Source organism: Heterocephalus glaber, unplaced genomic scaffold, assembly GCF_053883595.1.
Source record: "Heterocephalus glaber isolate CG9 unplaced genomic scaffold, H.glaber_assembly_v1.0 deba00001442, whole genome shotgun sequence".
Lineage (NCBI taxonomy): Eukaryota > Metazoa > Chordata > Mammalia > Rodentia > Bathyergidae > Heterocephalus > Heterocephalus glaber.
Window position 1 is genome coordinate 450,068 of NW_028258296.1, and position 17,571 is coordinate 467,638.

The 17,571-nt window shown below is 43.2% G+C and overlaps 1 long non-coding RNA gene across 1 annotated transcript in view; it reads left to right on the plus strand.

Annotated features, from left to right (window-relative positions):
- The window catches only part of LOC110348385 (uncharacterized), a 33,670-nt gene extending 16,341 nt beyond the window's left edge, over window positions 1-17,329 (plus strand). Inside the window, exons 2-3 of the long non-coding RNA XR_002393590.2 lie at window positions 8,288-8,415; window positions 15,171-17,329. This is a non-coding gene — a long non-coding RNA (uncharacterized LOC110348385). The remainder of the gene's footprint in view (window positions 1-8,287; window positions 8,416-15,170) is intronic.
- Window positions 17,330-17,571: the final 242 nt, after the last annotated feature.

The following is a 17,571-nucleotide window of genomic DNA, read 5'->3' on the forward strand; positions in this document are numbered from 1 at the left end:
ACAAATCACACCATCTGACTGTACACTAATCATAAACGTAAACTTCTTACTTCTGGAAAAAGTGTTTTGAGAAAGATGTTTGTTTTTTTTTAAATTTACACGAAAGTGTTTGTAAAAAGTGGTCTGGTAGAGATTCTGAAACCCCCTTACCATGATGTTCAAAATTCCTTTACAAAATTCTCCTTCAAATTCTCTGAGACCAGCATAAAGCTCAGTTCTACAACTTGATATCAAGTGCCACAGAGGTTTTTTTAGACATTTTCTTGCTGCAGTGACAAAAATCCAGCATCCACACCTTGAAGGAGGAGAGGTATATTTTAGCTCACATTTTTAGTCCATAATCAGTTCCAAGGCAAGATGCCTGGTGGAAGGGCCTGGGTGGAGAAGAGCTGCTCACATCATGGTGGCCGGGAAGCAGAAAGGGAAGGGAGCCAGGAAGAGAGATGAACCCTTCCAGATCACACTCCCAGTGGCCGCATCTTCCAACCGGGCCCTGCTTCCCAACAAGTCAGCTATGAGCCCCATAGCCCCATCTCCTTCCAGTAGCCCCACTATGACTGCATGAGGCTCTAGGGAGACATCAGATATAAACCATAACCAGGTTTCTCATAGAAATTATCAGAGACAACAGGGAACAGGAAGTTTGGCCACTGTCCAGTGTAGAGCATTTGCTCTCGATGCAAGTCAGTGCAGACAACAGTTTGCACTTCATTTATTCATGTATTAATTTTGAAGTAGGCTGCACCACATAAATTCTTCTGAAAAATGATGCAATTAAGACTGGACTATTTGAGGAAGGACAACAACATGTGGCTGTAATTATAATGTCAAAACATCTTGGTAACATGCTGACTTATTAGTACAGTAATTAGCGTTGGTGCATTGCATACTGAATAGTCCATAAAATAAATAAGGCAGTGTAAAATCTGGAAAAAGAGTCATAATTTTCAAATGAACAGTCTTTGGATATTTTGCCTACAGCAGCAACCATTTGGATCAAGTTGTTTCAGATACTACACATAGGAGGCTCTGCTTACCCTTGAATAGAGAGTATTATAAAGATCTCCAATGTCTGACAAAACACAGAATGATGGAATGAAACCTGCAAAATGAACTCTACTAGGGACCAATTATGTAAATGCTAAAAAGTGTGTGAGCTTGGCTGTACAAGCATGGATTCTGAAACCGGTTTTGCCAAGAGCAGTTGTTAAAATCCTCTGTGCACGTACATTTCACATCATAATCTGCACTGAAAATATAGAAAATTTTGATTTGTCAATTAAGAAATGAATAATTTTTTAAAACCACAAATATATATAATGAGTCCCTTAATAATCTATCTTAGAATGGGACAGAATCTTGAAACATTTTTTACTGATCTACTTTCAGACAGATTGTAAGGTTTTAAAATCTTATTTTATAAATGAAATAACTTACTTCCAGAGAATCTCAATAAATGCAATCATAAAGAATGAGATCCTAAAGGAACTGTCCAAAATCCATTAACTTACCTTAAAGCACCCAGTGTACCATATTAGATCCATGTATTTCTGCAATACATTAATTTACTTCAAAACCTCTCCTCAGATCTCAGCTTCCTGTCTTCTATTATCTTACCCAGATTGAAATACTTCATTCAGAATGTTGGACAAGAGAGGTACAAGGACAGAATATCAGAAGAAAGCTTTCTCTGGACAATGGCGGTTGGCTGTCATCACGGCCAGAGTTGCACAACCCCTCCCTGCTCAGCACCTCAGGACTTGTGTGTTGAGCAGGTGCTGAGCGAGGGGAGGAGATCAGAGCTGCCGGGAGCTGTGGCGTCACTGCCCAGGAAGACCCTCTTAGGGGCTCCCAAGAGTCAGGAGGGTGCGCAGAGAAGGGTGACTCCAGCGTGGTTGCCTCTCAGCTCGATACCCACGGAGACAAAGAATCTGAGAGGACCCTTGTGGTCGTGGCCTTCAGGGTTTCAGATGAGGAATTCTGTGTGGCAGGTAGCAAGGCTTGGGAGGTTGCCAGGAAAGGCTGGGCAGTTGCAGTGCTCCTCTGAGGGGTCCGGAGGTGAGGGCAGGGCTTGTGGCCCAGGCGGCACTGGGCTGTCACCTTTCCCTGTGGTGGGCACCCGGAAATATGCACCCAGCCACACGGGCTGGACACTGTGGAGCATCAAGTCCATGCAGGCGCTGCAAGCACCTTGTGTGGTTTACCCATGAGCCGGGCACCAGCCCGAGAGAGGATCCTGTCGGCATCCTCTACAACAGATGTGGAAGGGAGGGAGTCTCGCAAGGCCGAGCAGACAAGAATGAGGCGAGCCTGAATGCAAGCTCGTGCAGTGAGTGCCAGTGTGCAGAATGGCGCACGGCTGCCTCTTCAGCTGGGTAAGATGAGGCCTGGCTCTTACCGGGTGGTGGTCTGAGGCTGCTTCCGCGTGGGTGCCCTGGCTGAGGACAGCCAGACAACAGGGGGTGCTTGGCCAGCAGCTAAAGTGGTCTGTCCCCAGGGCAGAAGGAAGCTGGGGGCCGATGAGTAGATCCAGTCAGCCTAGGACTGCTGGATTCAAAGGCAGCCAACTTCTATGTCCCCACCTTGCCAGAAAGGTCTGGTGGAGATCTTGCTGATATCCAAGTGTACTTTTTGTGCTTCTGATCTAGAGGCTACCAGTGCCAAAGGGAAACACAGCTATCCCCTTCCGAGGTGTCTTCCCCAAAGAGCTAAAGCCATTTCAGAGATGTATGCATACCTACGTTTCCAGCAGCACAGTTTATAACAGCTGGATCTTGGAAACAGCCCACAGGTCCATCAACAGATGAATGGATATTTACATGTAATGGGGCGCTACTCTGCCATAAAGATAAACTCGAGGCATTTGTAGGCAAATGGATGCAACCTGAGAGCATAATGTTAAGTGAGGTAAGTCAGACACACAAGTTTAAATATCACATGGTTTCTCCTATATGAGAAACAAGGGAGAGAGAGGAGAGAGAGAGAAAGAGAGAGAGAGGGAGAGAGGGGGAGAAAGTAGACAAAAGTCCAAATAATTCCCCAAATTATCTATTCTGGTGTTTTGAAAATATGTTAATATATGTGCTAATTTGCTCAATTTATACTTCAAGTTTCTCTTAGTTCATTCAAAAGGAAGTTTGTGTTTTTATCTATTTCTTCTTTGTAAGTCTTTTTTGTCGATGACTTGTCCTCTGAGTAACAGTTTGGCTATTATGATCCACAGTGTATTAAAACAAACAAAAAAAGAAACTCAGAGCCCAGGTTTTAAAATCCATCTTTGCCCCCGCTCTTGGTGAACTTAGATATTTCATTCTTCCTCTGAGTCTCAGTTTCCTTACCCGAAAATAGCAGTGGAGACATTTCACCTGATTGCATCTCATGCTAGAAGGGAACCATCTGTAAAGTCTGAGCTGCAGCCCGATGCCCAGGTAGACGGTGCCACCTGCCATTTTGTGACCTTTGGGTAGTGACACCGCCTCGCTGCCTCCCAGTTTCCACTTGTGTAGAATGAAAGTCATAGTGGAACTGCTTCTTGCTACTTGGAGTGCTTTTGTTTTGTTCTGTGCAGAGTGAGGGGTCAAGTGTTGGACTACTGAGCCACGCTCCGCCCCGGCATTGTCGTGAAGATGCACTGTGTTGATCCGCGCAGCCCACGGTGGCTCTTGCTCTGTCATTACTGCTGTTGTTGGCAGAGTGCTTAGTTAGTTCTTTTTCTCCACTTGCCTCCATTATGCAAGAAAGTGAGCTTAGTGTCTGGAATTGGACAGCATGTTAAATTCTTATAAAACTTCTAGAGACAGAAGTTCGCAACACTGCTGGGTCTGCTCTCTATCTCTCACTTTTTACTGAATTATAATTTGACCAGAACGGCATACTATAGCTTAACACAGAGTTTGAAAATAGAATAAATGTACTGGCAGCAGTTTATATGTTTGGAGTGCCACTAGATTGCTTTAACACACTTGTCCTGCTCCACCTTGGGAAAAATATGCTCCACCTTGGACATTGCTCCATCGTCACAACAGAATGACCCTGAAAACCAATGATGACCAAATCTGCGCTGTCACATGCTACCTAGGTGACCCTGGTTAAACTGCACACCCCACTGACTCTCGCTTTCCTCAGCAGCGCACCGTGGAGGACATTGGCAAGCTCAGGGAGCCCGTGAGAGCCACCTGCTCTTCGGCTGCAGCCCAGGCTCAGCCATGCACTTGGCTCCTGGGGACGCCATGCCTTTCTGCCCAGCACAGTGCCCAGACTCGTGTGTAGCTACAAGCTCACTCTCATACACCAGGAAATAGACCTTAGCCTCTTCCTACAACTTCAGTGGGAGCAGTGACACACGATTGTCACTCTAGGCCTTCACGCATCCTTTCAGAATGTTTTGGGTCTTTTATTCTGCTAACAATGATCTGTTCAGCAAAATATCTCCTGACTTCTTTCGATTCTCATCAGAAAAACTTACCCTTGGGCTGCTAAGCACTCACCACACAAAAAACAATTGTTTTCAAAGCAATGTCCTCACTAGTTTCCAGATGCTTCCCCAGTTTCAGGGTAGAATTGAAGCAAAACAGCACGAGCTTCGAAAAGAAGAGCCTTTCTGAAGACTTCACTGAACAGATGGTCAAAGTTGTCCTTAGGCCTTCCTCCTGCCTCCTGCATCTTCAAAGATGCCCCTGTCTGTCTCCAAGCCTGCCTCACCCTCACGACTACACCTTCCCTGAGAGCGTTTTCTGTCCCTAACATTGATAATTAAGTCCAGGGCCTAAGACAGCATCACAGAAATATGAAAATCCTTCCTTCTCCTGACTCTTGGCACAAATACGTGGCCTTGGTCTTATGCAGATTCACCACAAGGAGGTGGCCATTATGACATAGTTAGGGAATTATTGGAAGACACTTTTATAACTCTTGCCATAATTAATGTGACAAGAAATAATAATTGACTTAGTAATGCAATCAAGTCAGAATGTATTTGATTTGATCTGTCAAGTTGTTGTTCACATCTCTAATCCCTCTAGTCAGAGCTTTCAACATGTAATTCCTTCCAAAAACAGGCAAGCAGGCGTGTTCAGTGTCAGGCTCAACCGGAAGGAATGAAGAACTGTCGGACTCTTGCCTTGGTCCGTTCTGCAAGGCTGGGGAGGTGAGGAGCTGCCAACCAACTGGGGAAGGGCTCAAGACTTTGACCTGCACCTCCAGGATGTTGTCCTAAGCCCAGCTGTACAAAGCAGACCGCTCCTGTCCCACGGAATCATTCTTAATGTGCTTCACACAGCACCCAGGGGAAGGAAGACTTGCCTCTGAATGTGTACTTCTCTGGCCAGTTTCTAAAAGTGCAAAGGGATCTCCTATATGAGCCCTTCTTCACTGGCTATCAGTGGATGCTGAGACCTTCGTATACATTAATTTTCTTACACAAAGTCCTGCTCTACCCCCATTTTAAGATAAAGAGCTAAGACTCAAAGATATTAGGAAAATGAACCAAGGGAACACCTTCAATTTCTGTACTAAATTTCTAACTAAGGGCTCTGACCTACGTTTTTTATACCCTCTCAGCAGGTCGAGCATTTATGTTTGTTTAAATGCTTTCTGCCTTAGTCTGTTGCCTAAGATGCTCTTAGTCTCTACACTATCTATTCTTTTTGATTGAAGATTACAAAAAACATCAAGCTTTTGTATTCATAAGGATCCCTGATTTAAAAAAATTGTCATAAAAACATCAACACATACATTCGTTCAGCTTCTTCATTATACAGATATTGAGAATCCAAGCATGTGTACCACACTACAGATACGTGGATGAAAACACAGTTGCTCCCTGAAAAAGCCCAGGAATGACCAATCATGACAGCAAGATCACTGCTACGGTGCAGCCATGGAGGCAGCAGAGGAGGAAGGGTTTCCAGGAAAGTGTTCTGGAGAAGACGATGTTTAAACTGAGTCTTGAACTGGACTTTCAAGGAAGACAGGAAGACAGGGGCATCACAAGCAGAAGGGATCTCCGGAGGTGTGAAAGTGCACAGAATAGCTGGGTAAGAGGTAAAATCAGCCCAAAACAACAATGGAGAAGACAGATCAGAGTTTCTTGGGAGTGGGGAGCTAATTTCGCTGGAACAACAGAGTCTAAATACCTCAAGTTTTCTTCATACCCTTCACAGAATTTTCATTTAAAATAGCTAAAGCTCTAAATCATGTTTGAAAATGATAATTAAATTCTTCCGAGATATCTTGATTAGTCCTCAATTTGGTGAACTCTCTGTAGGATTACAGTAGTGCCACTTATTTTTGTGTAGTCCTGGAATTTAAATAATTTCTGAAGTTAAATCCCAAGGAAAGTGTTGAATTTCCAAGTCAGCCATTAAATATTTATACCACCTTATTAATTAATAAAAAGTATACATTGCAGTTGTGCCCTGTGTGAAGCATATAATAGCACGATACAAAAGGGTCAGGGTGCACTTCCGCCCCATAACACTTTAATATAATCAATGTGTGGTAACTTACTCCAACCTTGATTTGGGGTTTCTCGTTAAAGCTCTCCAGAGTGTGCAGCATTGTAACGGGATGGACTTGGCATCAATCTTACACATTGCAAGGACTGGAAGTATTTTGATATTTATTTTATGGTTGCCTTTCATGGCTACCACAAACAGAGGCCAGGTCTTTCAATCTCTGAGTCCTCAGGAACAAACCCAGTAACTGGCACTCAGATTCTCTAAAAAATAATTTTTTGGAATAAATAAATGGATAGTCGGACATTTTGTGTCTCTGAAGTTCAGTTTCTTTGCCAGTGGACAAGGATGTGAGGAAGCACCAGGGAAGTGTAGGGCTGGTGGAAGTGCTGTGGGTGCTGACGGTGGCTGTGACTGTGTGGGTCCCTGCACTGAGCCACGCAGTGAGAAGGGAGACGGCCACTGCATGGAAATGCCTCTCCACAGAGGTGGCCGAACAGCAGAATCCCTAGCAGTCAGCCTGAAGTCCGTCACCGCTTGTACCTCCTGCCCCTCCAAAGCTTCAGCGGCCTTCTTCTGGCCGTGAGAGGACCACAGTGCCTCCTCTTTCTTCATCCCCTGCCAACATGAGTTTTATGAAGAAGGGCAGCGGGGCACGGGAAAGTTTGCCCGTGATCATGGTCTACAAAGTGTTTTCTAGCTATTATTCTCATTCTCCTTCCAAGAACATGGGAGGCCTTTGCTTCCCCAGTCCTTGCAGTAAGAAGGAGCTTCCTCTGAGAAAACAACAGGAGCATAAGGAACGAATCGTCTGTGGGCAAAGGCTTCGCTATCCCATGCTCCTGATCCTCCAGCAAGGCCTCTGTGGAGCTGCTGCCCATTGCCTCACGCCAGGTCTCTGTTACTGATCAGCAAAGTTGTCCATCAGCCCGTTGCGGGCAAGTGTGAATAAACAGCGGATTTTATTCTCCGGAGCTATGAGGTCTGTTTTTACTGTAGCACCACCTCGTCTATCCTGAGTGACACCCGTGTCACATTGCACAGGGTCCGACACACAGTGGGGATCATGAAAGGTTTAAAGAGTTGAGGTCATTTTCTTGCAGAGAACTTCTCCAACAAGGAAGATCTCAAGCTGAATTGTCTAGTACTGGAGATAAAGCAAAGTTGCTCCCCTCCAAATGCCTCCAGTGATTCGTCAGACAAAAGCTTTTCATTTTTTTATCTGCATTTTCCTCTCCCTTCTCTGGAAGAGAAGAAAGTGTTTCCCTGCTAATTTTCTGTATCCCATTGAAAAGAGTAGTTTGCCTAATGACAGATCAGTGTAGCAGATTCTCTCCCCCTGAAAAAAGACTTCTCATGGAGTGATAGCTTCAATCACCTCTTCTAAGAAAAGCCGTGGAGTTTGAGTGCAAACTGGAGCACACAGCACACTCTTAACAAGAGGGACCCACTTCTGGCCATTTGACGGCACGAAGCAAGTGTGTGATGGACTGAAGCTTGTCTTCACTCCTCTGCCCACTTCTCTCCTGCAGTGTCCATTCCACAGATGCTGGAGCAGAGTGGGAAGGAATTTCTGTGCTTATCTCCCGGCTCCTTGCTCACAAATCCTCAGGATTTCGGCAGAGCTACAGCTTCTCCTGTTCTCTGGCTTCTCTACTTGCCAATTTTGAGTCCAGTTTATTGGAAGCAGAGGCTAATAGGGGTGGTCAGCAGCCACTATCTTCACCATCTGGGCCCTGCCTGTTCTCTAGCTGCTTTTCTTGTACTCTTTGCAGTCAGGGGCCAGGATCCAGACTGATACTCCTCCCATTCTGTTCCACTTCATCATTCAGACTCCGTGTTGGATGTGAAGCCCCAAATGCCATCTGTGGACCCAGAGTTGCGCAGCACACCTCGAACAGCACAGGAGCTGACGATCAGGGCTCCTCCACCGAGTGCATGGATGGCGTGAGCAGAGCTGGTGAGTTCTGAGGTCAGAGTCGCCATTCATGCCCTTTGTTCTCCCAATGCTTAGCATCCTATGCCACACAGCAGCTCCCCAGGAAACACTGAACAGTGTGAGCTTTGCAGCAATATTTTAACTTAAATTTTAGTTTCACTACTTGCTTGCTGAATGAATCTGAAAGAAAATACCTACTTAATCTATTTAAATTCTGTTTCCTTGTTAGCAAAATAAGACTGTTTTGAGGATTGTATAAGATAATGTGCACCAAGCACTGAGCATGCAGTAAGGTCCAATAAAGACTATTCCCTGGGTTTCCGCAGTAGCTCAGCCTCCCTAGGAAGATCCCCTCAGCTCCCTACACTTCAGCCATCTCAAAGGCCTATACACCTGCAACCAGAAATCTAGATACTAATAGGATCCACAGTGTCAGATCTTTAACCATGAGTAGCTCATGCATGAGTTTACTCTTTTTCAACCTGGTGAATTCATTTAAAAAATGGTGTCTATCATGCAAAAGAAAGCCAAACATCCAGAGGATTCTGTTTTCAGTGCACAGCCTGCAGTATGGTGTCAGGAATTCAGCCCACCAGATTTCCCCAAGCATGCAGGTGTGCCAGAAATGTCTACAAAAGCGGTTTCTTCTTTAGGAGAAAGAAAAACAAGTCACATCATTCACATTCCCCAAGAAGACTCCAGTCATCATTACTGGCATGAATAATTTATTAGCCACTCCAAACGCAGATAATGACACTTTGTTGTCTGCTCAAAGAGCAGAGTGGCTGTTCCACAACAACAAAATCAGTTCCTCCAAAACAAAACCGTCCTTTTCACCCTTGAACTCGGCTGGTCTGAAAACTGCGGATGTATCGGGGCACCAGTGGAGCCAAGCACTCGGAATAGATTCTTATTTGGAAAATAATGCAGGAGAAGAATCTAAAACTTTACTCAATAAACGTTAAAGGATCATTTTCTTCAAATCCTCAAACACCACTTCATCTTGAACATGTTTTCCAAATACAGAACTGTTTCTGAATATGATAAAACCATCTCCATGTAGCTGAAGCATGCGAATAAGAATACAAGTGGCTTAAAGCCCTGAATGCAGCGCTAGGTTTGCTGAGGCCACGTTAGACATGAAGCGGCGCCCATGCACAGGGGACCAGCTGGGAGGGATGATGTCAAATCAGCCTTGCCAGAAGCCACGCACAAGTAAGGCAGCTCCTTCAGAATTTGCCTTCATATGTCCGGAATGGAAATTTTTCGGAAGCCTGGAAAGTTTCCTTTAGTAACTTGACCTCTTAACCACAAAACTCTTTCCCCTCAGAGAAAGAGGAAGGGGCTAGAAAGACCTTTAAGAAGTCCAGGGAGGCCTGGCAAGGGAGTCTCTGAGCCGTCCCTACAGGGCGGTCGCCCTTCCTCACAGATGTTATGGGTTTTGTAAGATAGCAATTCCCAGCTCCCAAAGCAGATTCCAAGTGAGAAAACAGGAAAAGTAATTGGTTGCTATTAGATACACATTCTGAAGTAGAAAGAAATGTGGGCGGCGCGGAATTTCTGGCTGGGATTAGAGGTTCCATGGTAATCAAACAATTACGGCCCAGAGGGTCCCCAACTAGTCTTTGAAACCCAGAGAGTAGGTTCAAAGCACAACTGGGCAACGGCTTCTTTCAAACCAGCTCGGGAAATCCTCTTTTCTACCCAGGCTCCCTTCCCAGGAAAAGTCCTCCTCTGGGTTCCTGGTTTACTTCAAGGCACACCCATTCCTTGAGAGAGAGGACGCGTCAGACGTCCTGCTTGTGGGGGCAGTGACATGAAGGCCACCAATCACCTGGCTTTGCCACACTAATAATGCTCATGCTGCAGTTGTCTCTCAGATGTACTGGGTGCAAGGAACACTTCTCAGGCAGCATTACCACCTTTGAGCATTTTCTGAGTTCCCTCTGAAACTTTTGGGTTAGATTGTAATGTAGATATTCATCCCTAACAATGGAGAGCATAGTGTTTTCAATAGCTTTATTAAGCTGGAGCCTGAATGACACAGACATTACCATGTTTTGGTATGCTCCCAGACATACGCACACCCAAACCCTCACTGGCAGACACTACTCATCCCCAGCTCCTCGACCTTTCTCACTGCCTTCCGCCCCAGTACTGGCGGCCCAGCAACCTGTCAGCCTTCTTCCCACACTTCTGGGGTTATTTTGTACAGACGGACTTATGCTGTGTGGGTTCTTTGTGACTAGCTGGAGTTGAAGCTTTAAGCCTATCATGTCACCAGATAAAAACCCAAGAACTCAACTTCTGTTTTCTTACTTGTAAAATAAAGAAGTTAATACCTCCTAGGACTGTTGTAAGAAGTAAAAAAATAATAATAAATTAAAGCAAGTAGCACGGTGCCCGACATAGAGCTGCTGAAACGCTTTGGGCGCAGTCTCCGAGAGCACTTCTAGGGCATCTACCTGAGTCTTCGGGCATGGCTGTCCCCACACTGCCTTGTCCCACTGCCACGTTTGTCCATCACAGTGTCTCTCAGGACTGTCTCCAAGGCTCCCTGCTATCCGCAGTGTCACCCTCCATGGTCAAAAGATTCGCACAAATACTAAGATAGAAAGTTCAGAAATAAACAATCTGTAAGGTTTGACGTGTGCCCCACACTGAGGGGTGCAGTGAAATCTCACTGGCCCCACTCCACCCCTTTCTCCAGTGCCCACACTGCCCGTGCTGCCTGTCCCAGGGTCACAGTGCCTGTGTAGTGGTCCAGTGCCACCCACTCTACTCAGCCCACAGGCTCTTCCCGAGCCCCCAGCAGAGGGCGAATATGGAGCCTAAGACACTTCCAGGCAGAGAGACCATTTCTACAGGACTCAGTCTGTTGCTGAGTCCGTTTCATTGCCAGTTGTTAATCTCTAACCTGCAAACTACACTTTATTATAAGTACTATTTAGTATTCGTGGTTTAGAATGTTAGAATACATCCTCTGTGGATAAGGATGAGGAAAAATCACTGTATTTGAAAATGCCAAAGGAACATGCAGAAAAATAAAGTGGGACCCATTCACAATCTAGGCTCTTAAAATTTATATAAAATAGGTCCCATAGAAGTAACCTTTTTTTTTTTTTTGGTGCCAGGGATTGAATTCAGGACCTTGCACTTGGGAAGCAGGCGGCAGCGCCACTGAGCTAAATCCCCAACCACAAAAGTAACCATTATTAAAAGTGCAGTGTCTATCTGTCTAATTGTCTTATGCTTAGAACAAATTGATTTATGATATATGTGCACATACATAAGAGCATAAAACAGCTATGCTTTTGAGAACTATGTGATCTACAAGGACAGAAAATATGAGAACATAAAAATAATTACAGATATAAAATTAAGTTCTGAATTGTGTAGCATAAAAAATTATTATAGACTGTATATCATTCCTGAGTGAATGACACCGGCAGTTTTTGTTTTCAAAATGGCAGCAATAAATATTTCAAGTGCAAAATCAGTCAGGACAGGAAGATTCAAAAGAACACATCACACAGGCTTAGCTCAGAGGGCTGTGTACAGTTTAGCCGAGAATCTCCCAAGGGTTCTTGGCTCATGGTGCTTTTAGTGTTCCAGTTGCTTTTCTTTCAGCCAAAAGAAACACCTAACAATTCTGTTTATTACATGGTCGGGTACAATAGCTGAATGAGTATTTATATCCCAACTACTAGCTAGCTGCTTGAAAACATACGTAGATGGAATGGAAATAGTATTTGGTTTTACTTGCATTTCTCTGAAGGTGGAAGTGTGTGCTTTTTGGACACAGCAAGCAGCTCAACTTTGCAATGAGACCTGGTCCCATCCTCGCTGCCTGGGCACAGTGGCTTGCAGGTGATGCTTGGGTTTTGCTTTGATTTTTAAACAAACTTTGCTGTTTTAGATCAGTTTGAGGTTCATAGCAAAAGTAAACAAAGTACTGAAATTTAGAGGAGTTTTAGGGTCACAGCAAAGCAGAGCAGAAAGTTTCTTTATACTCCTTTCCTCATGCCAGCTTGATACTTGGTTTTTAATAAAAATCCTTTTTTGTAAATATGTGACATCATCAAAAGTGTGGTCATCAAAAAAATGGGGTGTGGCCTAGGTTAAAATTCTGAACCATCCTGAACTAGTAGGTCCTCTATCTAGTATCATTGTATTTGTCTTGAACTTTTAAAGAAGTGCTTCTGTGAATTAGCTGTAGCAGCACATTGATTTTCTCAGCTACTATGTTCTGCCTTGTAGAACACTCAATAAATATTTGCTGAATAAGTGAATTAATGGCAGCGACAGCAGAAAAGACTACAGGCTCGTGGTTACCCAGCAACAACGACAGCTGCAACAGTCTCTTCTTACTCCTTATTACTCACTGGAGGAAAAGAAGCTGAAAAGAATTGGATGAAAGCAATTTAGGGGAAAAGTAAATATATTTACAAGCTCTGATGAATGGAACGGTGTGGACTCCAGGCAATCTTAAGGAATGAATAATGCCATTGTCATTGAAGTGCACAAGCAGCTCGTATAGTATGTGCAAGTAAGAGTTGGATTTTAAGTTCAGATGCTGAACAATTCAGCTTGGTCAAGTCCCAGCGAAGAGGCAGGCCTGCAGTTAGTTACGCCCAGCAGAAGCAAGGCACGTGGCTTCCTTATCCTTGCCGGAACTCGTCTTCCGGGGATGGATGATGGAGGAGTGAAAGAACGAAGGCTGTTTATCTTGGAGAGTACAACAGGAAGGTATTCTCTGAGCCTGATCGTCTGTTTGGTAAAGTGTAAAGCACATGACGTGTGACTTACAGTTGCTGTCTAGGAATCATCCTAACCAGGGCGTTCTGGGCACCCTGAGAGGTGGGCATGTGTTTCTGACCCTCATCCCAGCAGGCATTTCACCCCTGGACTCCCCCAATTTAAGTCTTCGCCCAAATTCTTAGCTATCCTTCATCTTTATCTTTTCCGCATTCTCTAGACTTATTTATTTGTTGTTTTTATTGTTTTGTCTTTTAAAAGACTATTTATTGAGGTGCTGTCAACATAGAAAAAGCTGTGCATATTTAACGTGTCCAGCTAAGTGGTGTGAGAAAGTGCACACCCATGACACCAGGGCCACAATCTATGCCACCACCTTTGCATCAACCCCACGAGTTTCCTCTGCCTTCTTGTTGATTATTACTTTATTTATTTTATTACCCTTAAGATACTCTATAATTACCAAGTTTTAAGTATGCCTTAGAGTACAGACTATAGGCACATTTCCCTAGAGGAACTTCCTAGGATTTATTTATCTTCTTTTTGATAACCATCCAGTTTGGTGCTTAATGTATTCCATATAAGTGACAGCAGTTCCAACCCAACTGATATCAGTAACGGAAGGGTCCTGAGTTCAGCTGAGAAACAGCCTGCGTTGAAAGGTGTGGATGGAGTCCTGCTGGAATCCAGAACCAGAACCCCTAGAACTGGCTGGGCCAATTGGAAACTAAGTGAGACCCAGGCAAATGTTAGGCTTTTTCCAAGGTTCTGGCTTTCAAGACCAGTGCTGGGCCAGGAGTGCAATGTAAATTTACCTATCCAAAACAGATGGCAGGTCAGGCTTCTGGGACTCCGAGCTTGCAAAGTCATTGTGTTTTACTTCCCCAGACTTTGAGCTCTTTGTGGGCATTGCTGCCCACAGAGGGGAGCTCTTGGCATTATCGCCTGCCCTAGCTCTCACTGTCTTCATAGCTGAGAGCAAGACTCAATGTGAAAAGGACGAATCATTGCCATTGACAGTGGGGTGGGGCAGAGTTGGTTTCACTGGTCGGTTAGTACCCGAAGTGTAGTCTCAATTTAAGAGCTCCATCCTCAGTGGAAAGTAGAAAATCACATTTCACTAAGATAAAACCCTAAGAAACTATTAAAATTCAAATAAGAAAAAATTGCAACAGGTATTAATTATGATCCTTAACCATGTCTGTTGCAGCTTGGGATTCCCCCAAAGGAGAGCGAGAATGAGGGACTAGCGAGAGAGAGACAAGGGAAGAGGAAAAGCCAGACTACAGGGGCAATACCAAGGTCACTACTGTGAGAAATGGATGACCGATTTTGCTGGAACTTTCCCAGGAGCGCACAAAGTGGTTCCCTAAATCTTGGGTGGAATTGTATGTAATGTGGTTGCTGATTGTCTCCAGTGTTCAGTCTTCTACACTGCTGAATTTCACGTGTGTACAGGCCGAGAATGTACCTGCCAGGTTCCAGATGTTGGAAAAGAAAAGCAAAGGTGTGCAGTACTCTTAAGGGAGGGTCCAATTAAATGAGTTCAGGGGTTCACATGACCATCTCAACCCCAAAGAGAAGGCAAGATCTAGGTATGGAATGCTGAGCAGAGCCCCAGAAGGATGGACCACAGCCTTTCCCATCAGCACATTAACCTAAGGGCAGAATCTGCAGGATAAACATCCTCATGGTAATATTACTGATGCTACAAAACAATCGCTTATACCCTCAGTGATGAATCGCTTATACCCTCAGGGAAGAATTAGGTACATCATGGTCAACCTTCATTCTTGAGTATTATGCAATTATCTAAAATAAAGCTTCTCAAAGATTAACAAGAAAAAGGGAAAATGTTTCAAGTCCTGTATAGCCTGAATTTGGCAAAGGATCATGCAAAAATATAACTAGAATTAAAAATAAAATATAAAATTATATATAGGAAAATATCAAAATATAGAAGTTGTTACATTGGATCTTAAGACTATAGATTAAAAATTTCCTCTGCTTTTCTACAGGAACCTTGAGAAGAGGTCAATGGCTCTCATCAAGGCTGCACATGTCTATGAATCCTCTCTTCCAGAGTCCTAATCCCCACAGACTACTCAAGCCTGGGCTCCCCCTCGCCCTGCACCCGGGGTACCCAGTCTCTTCTAGAGTGGTCGGAGAACTGTCTTGACAGCATCCTTGTCTCATGCCTTTTCTCCTAAACTCCTTCCATGTCCAGTTATTTCTCATCCTGGTGGCCCCTTCGGAAAGTACTCACCTCCATTCCTGTTCCTACTTACCTTAGTATCAAGCAGCCCCTCCTTGTCTGACCCTCACCCTCTGGCTTTTCTACAGGAGGCAGGTGTATATCCTGTTTAGACCCAGGAGATCCTGTGCCTGTCATGCCCTCCACTGTGCTGTCGTCTGGGATGGCCTATGTGTGTGTCTTGTACCTGACTCCTAACTATGAGTCCTTAGTGCCTTATCTCAGTCATTATCAGAATGCCTTATTAAGCAGACATTTCATTAACTATTTTATAGAAGAGGCCTTAGAAACTTGGATAACTTTCTACAGTTTCACAATTGATATATTGAGAACTCATACATGAGCCAGGATCAGAATCTAAGACTTTTTAAAATTTCAAATCCATTTTTAACCATTGTTTCCTAATAGAAACAATAAAGAAAACAATATAAAACTAAAATATTTTGTCAATTGAGTGGTTATGTTTTGTTAAGTCAATTAATATTTTGTCTTTTCATTGACATAAATCTGATTATTAATAATAGCCAATAGGTCCCGTATTTAGTTCTAAAATATCAAAATCTCATTTTCAGTTGTGCCCAAAAACAATGTAAATAGCTACTAATAGGAAAACATAGCTAAATAAATTATGCATTGATGCAGCCATGTATAATTATATTTATGGGAACAAAGCAGGATATAAAAATTGATTTACAGTCTTATATTCTAAACATATGTACTCAAACACAAGTACATACAAAACCAAAATTAAGTCCCCAAAGAATTAGCAAATTTTAGGGGTGCTGGGATTATTGACTACTTCATTTTTACTTTTCAATATTTGTCAAATATTCTACATTAAAATTTGTCTTTTTATAATTAGAAAAATTAATTAAGCTTTGTCATCAATTTATACTTGTAATTTGTTATGTATGAGTTTGTGTGCAAAATCTTGGCCATAGCAATACATTAAGAAAATCTGAAAGATTTTCTGAAAGATGGTTATAAACACAGATATAGTTTTATTTTTTTCACCTGGGGCAAATCTGAATGAATTGGTTTCTGGTGCAATACCTAAGCCAGGTTTAAGGACTCACAATGAAAGGAAAGTGAAAAAGTAAAATACCTTGATATCCCTTTTCTGATGCCTCCTGTCCAAAAGAGTCTGTGGTCAAAAGATACTAGACTGTCTGGAGTACACAAATTATTAATAGGTAATGAAAGGCACATTGTTACCACAACTGAGATCTTCACTGATGAAACTTTGAGCCAGAGCAGAAAAAGTTTCTGGAAATGCATATAGCTTCATCCGTGGTTTTCAACAGTCCTACTGAGTGATGTTGAGGGCCTCAGTGATGCTCTGGAGAGGAAGTAGGCACTAACTTCTTTGAAAAAAAAAGTACACTTGCATGATATGTGACAGGGGAGAGTGGTTTCTGAATTTCCCGTTGTAAAACTCATCTGTTGTGCAGTCAGAACTCAATGGAAGTGTAGACTTGACTGGAACTAGAATGACACATACTGTTTCGTTCTGGAAGCACTTTTACTCTGAAAAGTAAATAAGAAAATTCTACTTATGGCTTTGGAATTCATTCTTAATTTTTCATTAATTCTAAGAAAACAAGTGTTTAGCAGATAAACAACAAACATCAACCTGTGTGCGTTTCTTCACAAAGCCCTCCATTTTCTGCTTTATGGAAAGGGAAGGTGTGCATGTTGCCTTCAGTCTGCAGTCTAGTAGTGGAAGCATTTCAGTAACTCCCAGGTGGGAAACTGGGGACATGAAGAGGCTGGACTCTTTTAAGACAGCCGAACACTTGTTTGGAACAAAGTTCACAGGGTTCAAGGCAGCCAGCATTCAGGCTGTTTAGCCTGGTGAACAACTCCAGCAATAAAATATTGTAGCTATGCTTGTAGTGAAAATAGTTATAGACGGGAAGCCAAGGATCCATGTGAAATTCCAACGTTAGTATTTATTAGCTGTGTGACATCATGTGAGTCCTCTAACTTCTCTGGATTTTCTAATCTATTTGGCATGAAAATAAAATGCAAATAATTAGTTCCATAGTTTTTAATATTTGAGAAACATTTAAATATTTGAGAAAAATATATAAAGAAAAGAAATAAGCAGTATATCTAAACTACATTAGAAACAAACATTAAAATGATGGGAAAATGTGAATGGA